General features: G+C 41.0%; 2 non-coding genes across 2 annotated transcripts; both read right to left on the reverse strand.

Moving 5' to 3' along the window:
- Positions 1–2,215: 2,215 nt before the first annotated feature.
- On the reverse strand, positions 2,216–2,287 carry trnaw-cca (transfer RNA tryptophan (anticodon CCA)). Its single transcript has one exon. It is a non-coding gene; the product is annotated as a tRNA-Trp (tRNA).
- A 397-nt stretch (positions 2,288–2,684) lies between these two features.
- On the reverse strand, positions 2,685–2,756 carry trnae-uuc (transfer RNA glutamic acid (anticodon UUC)). The gene has a single exon. It is a non-coding gene; the product is annotated as a tRNA-Glu (tRNA).
- Positions 2,757–8,914: the final 6,158 nt, after the last annotated feature.

Below are 8,914 nucleotides of genomic sequence, written 5' to 3' on the forward strand. Positions count from 1 at the left end.
AAGTCGTTGTTAATTCTTAAAGGTCTGTTAAGCTTAAAGGTACCAATCATTACTTGCTGTACTTTAAATTTCTTCAAAACTAGTATTTCTATAGCTATGTTCTCTATCTCATGCAAGGAAGTGTTAATATGACTTTATTACCCAACTGTGTCAATGAAGACTGGTCAACAGTAATTTCGGATTCACTTTAATTTATTGTGCAGTATCAAATGAAACATAAAAATGAATCGCAATACAATAAATCTCTGTTTGATCGCTATACAATCAATATGTTGTATAGGCTAAATTGTATAAATAAATGTCCGCAAACATTCAAATACGTTAAAAAAATGAAATAGTGTGGATTGGGTTGGGTTTTTTTTTGTTCACGGAGAGTGTCAGTTTTTTTTTTTTTTTTTTTTCGTGGACTCACTCTGGGAGGACTGTGGAACTTGGTGATTGAAGACATTTGAAAAGAGGTACTGACAAGAACCTTTGCGTTCGTGGTTTATGTCAGGATATCAGGATCTCTCCTGAGGCCTTCAGCTGAAGCGCAGCACCCTATGGAGAGGGCTGCCCAAACAGGCGTCTGGACAGGAGCCCTAAGAGGAGGTCTGGACCAGAGAGTGGATGACGTATGGTTAAGTGAACAAATACACATTAAAATGCATCTAACGCTCAAAAATTAAACAATAATTCAAATAAACAAACTGTGCAAAAAAAGAAAACCAATCCAATTAAAATTCAAAAATCATAAGTGATAATACTGAATAAAATAATAATCAACACATTCGACACCTGTGACATTACCACCACTGCGATCTTGAAAATGTTTGTATGCCACAAAATAATGAACAGTCGTTCATTATTTTGTGTATCAGCCGCCACACAAAGCTGAGCGCAGTGCGGTATACTGTAATGATGTTCCAGTCAGTCTGCCCGGACTGCACCTGAACCATCTTAAAAACACGAAGCCCCTAATAAGCTAATTTGTAAAAGTTAGTAAAGAGTTGCGCTAATATAACGAAGCTAAATTTGAACTCCTAGCTGGAGCAACGAGAGAGGGCGAGAGGGCGGGGCAGAGAAGGAGGGGGAGACGCTGCTAGGCAACCGGCTCGTGAACATTCCACTCAGCTGAGCAGAGACCGTTAGGATTTAAAAATGCGAACGTTCCGAGCGGCGTTAGGCGCTTCGTTAAATTAACACACCGTTGCTGGCATTTGAATATAACCATATTTTAAATACTCAAATAGGACTGTATTCAAAAATATATTATGTTTTTCAAAGTAATATGTTATGTGGAATATTAAAACAATGTTTAAATATTTAAACTTTGTTTAAATATTAACAAGATGTTTTCAAGATTCACGCGTATTCTGAGCAAGCACGATAGAATATGGTAGTGAAAGGACAAGCAAATAACAGGTTTATTGGCTCTGGTCTTGTATCATCACCCTGACTACTGTCCGTAAGAAAGTGGCATTAATAAAAACGTCATTATGCAAAGTTCCCAATGCACAAATACGCAGCATATTTAAACTTCTTCACAATCTTAAACCTTCCCAAATGAATTTAAAATACTTACTGACAGGTACGGCCCTTTCCCAATGTAACACTCTGCTTTGTTTGAACACCAACGATGGGTGGGATATTATGTAGTAAACCACAATACTATTGTTCCCACTGTTCACGAGATGAGGCGTTGCCGTGGTAACCATGGTCTGTGAGGCGCCGGTGTGAAAGAGTTGCAGTGCAGCGGTGACGTCGGAACAGTCTTTCTGATGAAAACGCAGAGCAAGCTGAGAATGACGCTGCGCTTTGAACGGCGCTGTAGCTGCGCTGGAGACTGGATGGAGCAGAAAAGACTAACGATGGAGCTCCTGCAGAAAAATAGAAAAGCTGAATGATGAAAAGAATAGAAACAAACACAGATGAAGGGCGGAAGCAGTGCTGGGTATATAAATAGAAAAGAAGGAGAGATTGACATGCAAGCTACCTAACGGGATTGCCCATACCGCTCTGGTCACGCCCTTTTTACCTGACCAAACACAGCAGCGCAAGATAATGCAGAGAGACTGGAACTTGATTGAAACTGAACTGCCCCCCCAGGAAGTAATTTGTTTGTCGCTATATAATCAATATGTTGTGTGGGCTAAATTGTATAAATAAATGTCCGGATTTCAAATTCAAACACGCTAAAAAATGATATAGAGTGGAATAGATATAAAGACGGTTTTGACCTCGACGTGATTTGAACACGCAACCTTATGATCTGGAGTCAGACGCGCTACCGTTGCGCCACGAAGTCCTGGCGCAGTGCATGCTTGTTATGCAATCCTAGAGTGCACAGCGTGACGTGACAATGCAATAATGTGCTAATTTACCAACAAAAGAAACATAAATAAATGTGTATGTATTTATTTGTGAATAAACTATCTTGCTTCTATGATGGGACCGGAGACCTTACATCCGCATTCTAATGATCGTCCCACCCCAGAGAGACTTTGTCTTGACCAGGGATTAATATAATTTAAAAACAAACTGCGATGGTTCCACGCGATGGGAATGTGAATAGAGTCAAATACATTTGCATCATTCTGTATATATATAATATATATATTTCGAGTAACTGTAGCTTTATTATCATATTGAAGACACATTACACATGACCACAGTTCTGTAACAAAATGACAATAACAAGAACGTTCCCATACCGGGAGTCGAACCCGGGCCGCCTGGGTGAAAACCAGGAATCCTAACCGCTAGACCATATGGGAAGCTGATTAATAAAATCATGGACATGCAACAGTAGCTAGTATACAGTACAATGATTGGTAAAAACCACAAAACATTTCATTACAAACACGTTACAAATGAAAGCAAACTTCAAACCATTTATATTTATTCTCAATTAACACAAACTCTTTAATTGCTAATAAATAAATAAATAAATAATCTCCCTTTGTGCTTCTCGGAAGACATACGATGGAGGGCGCACTGCAGTTTTTCAGTCTGGGGAATATTACAAATTAGGAGACTGTGCTTTAAAATACACATGTAGGGCGGGCGTCTCTGTTACAAAGAATTGTCACACTGTATTTATCTCCATAATGCGTTGGGACTAAGTACGTAGTTAAAACTATTTGGAGAATGCGGGCATCGATCCCTGTATTTCTCGCACGCTAAGCGAGCTCTCTACCATTTGAGCTAATTCCCCTTGAATTGTGCCAGTGATTCTCATAGGCTACATCGCAGCTTGATATGAACAATTCAGATTGTCCTGTATTTTTTTTTTTTTTGTGAGGGGGGGGCAAGGCAATGTAGTCTGCCATTTGCAAATTCAAGTTAGTTTGTATTGTTAATGTAACAAGTTAGTTTGTATTGTTAATGTAACAAGTTAGTTTGTATTGTTAATGTAACACCTCGTTGTTGCCCAGTCATTGTATCATATGAAGTAGAGCTTGCCAGTTGGGGGCGATGGTCTGCTAATAAAAGTTAAGGCTATATTTGCAAGGATCATTTCTAGAGTGAAACATGTTTTGAAGGGATTGGTCTCGGTATCCACCAGGAGGAGTGGGAGTGTTTTCTTCTCAGCACCGAGCTGACAATAAGTTCAGTTGTTTAAATCATTAAGCACATTTGAAATGGATCACTGCTAATGTTAAAACAATTTAAGAACACTTTAAACAGTAATGTGATTTGCACTACGCAGGACTAGATTGAGCTTAAATAAAGACATTACATCTGAAAATAACTTGTGCTTACCCCCACTTACAAGGAAAGGGTCAAACTTTGTATTCGTCCTCATAACGTGTTAGAAAATGTAAACAGCAGTTGGAGAATGCCGAAGTCGATCATCCTAGCATGTTAAACGAGGGCATTTCTCATGTAAACTACTTCCACTAATAGATCGTTTATACTGTTCTCAATGGTCCGCATCCCAGCCTGAGACCATGATCCAGTCATTAAAGCAGACCTTAAGTGTGTCATGTGATACAAAAGCAAGTTTTGGCATTTTTGCATTGCCTGCCTCGTCAAAAAAGCTCGAGCCACAGCACACAGCGCTGCTGCATTGGGATAGAGGTGGATTTTAAAGCGACTGAATCAACGAGCTGAGACTACTTTTTGAAGAAATTGAAAGCATACCTCTCGTCGGAAAAATTTGCTATTTAGTTAATTTATTTATTTTTTGAATTTGCAAATGGCAGACTACATACATGAAATAAATATAAATGGCTTGGTTTGCTTGCATTGGTTTGAATACATGTAATTGTGATTACAGACTTTCCTGCCCAGTGTTGCTTTCTTCTTAGATGTGGTCTCAGGTTCGGCTGAGCAGATTGGTCTCTTTGACGCATTCGGTTAGCGCGTTCGGCTGTTAACTGAAAGGTTGGTGGTTCAAGCCCACTCAGAGACGATGCTTTTTGCATTTCTTAATCACATTAGAAAATGGCACTGTAATATGTTATTATTTCCTCCAATTACACTGAAGAAAAAATTAATTTTTTTAGTTCAAAATAATACAACACAAAAATGTTCTTGTTGTTTGTCGAAACCCGGGATCGAACCAAGAACCTTTAGGTCTTCAGTCTAACGCTCTCCCAGCTGAGCTATTTCGGCTTGACAAGCCTGGTTTTTCGAGATAACATTCTTTTTTTAGAACAGTTGTAATATAATTAAGTGCATTTCTAAACAATCCGCTAGTAACATATATAATCTCAAAGTGCTATAATTTATTTCAGCTCTTATGAAAGACAAGTATCCTTGCGCATTATATCATCCTTGATTGTGAAATGTAATATTAATTGCCTAAATTAATTGCCTTCAGTTAATATTTTAGAAAATCTACTTTGCTAACAGAAGAAAAACAAGCTAGCAGAGAATGGTTTCGATCCCTCGACCTCTGGGTTATGGGTCCAGCACGCTTCCGCTGCGCCACTCTGCTATGCCACTCTACTATGCCACTCTGCTACAGCTGCTGCAGATGAGATGATCCGTTTTCTTTTCTCCCAAATACGGTATGCAAAGTATGCAACCTGCCCACTGATCACAAGCAGTTTTATCCCCCAGTTTCGGCTGCCAATTCAAATATTCAGTCTGTAAAGCATCTTAAATCGTGGAAAGCGCTCTTTGTTTAAAATTACACTGAAGACTTATTTTGTTCGACCAGGCTAATAATTGCAACACCAACGTCTGCTGTTCAACTAAACACAACACTCTCCAGTCTTCTGCAATCTGCTCATCACTACATGGCCACACTCTTAGCCCCAGCGACCAAGTCTTCATTTACCACTGGATGGAAAACATTTACAACTTTCTCCACTCAAAACAAAATACATCCCATTCCGATTTAATGAACAGCGGATTGTAGCCTCCATCGCCCATGCAAGGGATTCTCTTCACTTAGCCCCCACTACCGTTAAAGCCTACATCTCTGGAATTCAGTATTTCTGCCGCCTCATCTCTGTCCCTTCTCCAACACTCCTATCCATCCCATCAGTTTGCTGACACTCAGAGTGATCCTCAAGAGCCTCCCCTCCCTGCTGCTCCCTCCTGGCTCCCTATATCAATAGACATCCTTCACTCTTTAATCTCTACCCTCAGAAAAGGCTGCTCTGTCTATTCAATGACCTGACCATGGAAGTACTATGTTTAACTGTTCTTGTGAAGCACTTCCTCTGCAGGACTCCTGAAGGAACAGAGTGCACCCTGTGAACTTACCATGACACCACCAGTGATTTACCGTTTAAAAAATAAATAAATAGAAAAAAGCAAGAGTTACCAGGACATCAAGGGGAATACAATGAATAGACTTGGCGCGTTAAGCCATTTCAACCATGAGGTCTTGTGAACCATTCCGTGCACCCAGCTACTGGACTTTGGCCAGCTGTAGTAATTTTACTACAGAATACTACACCTTGCAGTAAAAAAAACAAACAAACAAACAAAAAAACACACATGCCCAGTGTTAAACATGGTGGAGGTTGTGTGATGGTCCACAAGTTTCACAGCCTGGTCCCAGAAGCAGACCCCAACCCGCGGCAAGTTCCTCCTTTCAATCAGCTGGTGTTCCACTAAACTCCACACTCTCCTCCTCCAGTCGGCCCGCAGCTTCAGGGAGCATTGCCTTCGTCCTTTCCACTCGCTCTTCTTATTCTACTGCCTGGTCTTCCTTCACCACATTCTGTGCCCAGAATCAGATCTCTCTCACCGAGTCTCACTCCCCCGGCTGTCTGGGTCGGCCTCTCGTCTCAACCACTGCTTCCCGGTCTGAGGATGTGGCCTGAGGGGACCTCCGGCCACATCCTATTCTTCTGCTGCTTATGCGCTAAGCCTTCCAGGTCTCAACCTTGCTGTCCCATCTCCTCTCTTCCATTTCAGGTCCAGGACCATTTCAGCCCCCTCATGCAGTAGGCCATGCCTCCACCTGCCGAGCGGGCCCCGACCGAGGGGGGGGGGGGGGGGGGTTCTCTGTTTTCATCTCTCCTAAATGGACCCGAGACACTTTTCCTAAGCTCTCCACGCCGCCCAGCTGCCAGCTCAGCTGCCTGAGGATGCTGCACTGAGTTGCGAAGGATCTGTCCTTTTGTCCTGTTCGTCCCCTTCCTGTGTCTTGCTCCACTAAAGGCCCAGCAGCCAGAGGATGCTGCCTGACCCGTCGGGAGTGAGAGTCAGATTTGTTGTATGTTATGTGTCTAAACTTTGCTATTTCTCTCTCACGTTTATGTCGCCCAGCAGTCAGAGGATGCTGCCTGACCCGACGAGAAGGGAAAACTTTTCGTCCACCTATCTCGTCCTGCTATCAGTATCTAACCTCAATGTTACCAAGCACCATTCCCAAACTCCAGCCCTCAATCTCGCCATCCCTCTCAAACTCGTCTCACTCCTAAACTCTCAAATCTCGCCCCCTCTCAAGCCTCATAAGCAACCAGAGAAATCTTCTCAACTTGTCTCACTCTCAATATCTCACTCCCAATTTTGCCTCCTCTCAAGCCCTTGTAGGCAATCAGTGAATTGTTTTCAGCTCTTAACAGTTGCATATTTCAAGTTAGCTGTGACAGTTTATAAATAACTTGAACCCTGTAACTGTTTAAGAGCTGAAAACAATTAAAAAAGGTCTAATTACACAAAGTATCAGTTTAATTATTGGTCTAAGTAATTGAGAGCTCATTTGGAATGAAAACCAGCAGACACAGTTGGCCCCCAGGCCCGGGGTTGGGATCCACCGATCTAACAGATTTCCAGGTTCATGATTTGAAGGCTGGACCTGCAAAGGTTCAAGAGCGTCCTCTTTTGGAAATACCAGTATCTTGGATGGGCATGCAGAATAGATAATTGGCTGCCCAAAAATAGCATGCCAGTATCAGATTGTAATTCCATTATGAAAACATACCTATCATTACTTTTGCATTTAATGCAAATTATTAGCAAATGGCATTTATAAAGAAAATAAAATACCTTTAAGTGCGTTGCTCCGGCTGGTCGGTTAATGTAGTCAAAATTCTTGAGTTTTTTTTAAAAAAAATTTTTAGTAAATCGTAAAAACAAAATAGCATATACTTAATCTTTTCAGTAATACAGTATTGCTGTATTGACAAGACAACTGGATAAAACAGCACCAGACACTACAGCACAATGCATACCAATAGGCTTTATATGGAGAAGAGCTTTCAGCTCCTACCGAGAAGAAGACAAAGAACACTTTGAGCAGAGTTCTTGCTTCAGAGTGAATCGTGGATTTCCTGAAGAAGCGGGTACAGAGACACTGGGGGTGGGGGGGCACAAAGTATTTACATAAATCTTGCAACCAAATTTCCCCAGATATTTCCTGCACAAAATAAGTAAATATAACATCATCCTTTATGATATCTTGGAGGGGGCTATAAAAAGAGAAAGGATCAAAACTCATCCTCTTTTCATGCACATCACTGGGTACCTGCCGTTTCTACACATTAACATTTACAAAATACAAACACTAAATTTAAATGTAATAATACGAAGTCTTGCCTTCAGTTAATATTTTAGAAAATCTACTTTGCTAACAGAAGAAAAGCAACCTAGCAGAGGATGGTTTCGATCCATCGACCTCTGGGTTATGGGCACAGCACGCTTCCGCTGCGCCACTCTGCTGCAGCTGCCTCATGACTGAATTACCAAGCAGAAAAAAAAACTGAACTCATCGTTTTAACCAGAGACACGGCAGTGGCCGGGCCGAACTATGGAAACGTTGCAAATCAGAGATGATCCGTTTTCTTTTCTCCCAAATACGTTATGCAAAGTATGCAACTTTTCTGCCCACTTTGATCACAGGTAGTTTTATTCCCCAGTTTCGGCGGCCAATTCCAATATTCTGTCATTCGAAAGCATCTTAAATCGTGGAAAGCGCTCTTTGTTTAAAATTACACAGAAGACTTCTTTTGTTCGACCAGGCTTACAATTACATATTTTATTGTTTTCAAATAGATTTTGTGAAGCGCATATGGGGCGCTATAGAAAATATATATGATTAATTGATTGATTGATTGATTGATTGAATGTTAGCCTGTGTTCGGTCTGGCAGGTTTAATTCTTAAAAAGACAACGCTGAAGGGTCTGATAAATGACACTAATTATTTGAGATGCGGCATGTAGACAATAATGTAGGAGCACCACCACCGTTCCGACAAGGTTCCATAGTGTAGTGGTTATCACATCTGCTTTATACGCAGAAAGCCATGGGTTTGATTCCCCAGTAGTACCATTGCAGTTCGTTTTTAAATTATATTAATCCCTGGTCAAGACAAAGGCGCTCTGGGGTTGGCCTATCATTAGATTGCCGATTTAAGGTCCCTGGTCCCATCGTAGAAGCAAGATAGTTTATTTACAAATAAATACCTACACTTTTATTTACGTTTCTTTTGTTGGTAAATTAACACAATACATTATTGCATTCTGT

Source organism: Acipenser ruthenus, chromosome 32 (assembly GCF_902713425.1).
Source record: "Acipenser ruthenus chromosome 32, fAciRut3.2 maternal haplotype, whole genome shotgun sequence".
NCBI classification, from domain to species: Eukaryota; Metazoa; Chordata; class Actinopteri; order Acipenseriformes; family Acipenseridae; genus Acipenser; species Acipenser ruthenus.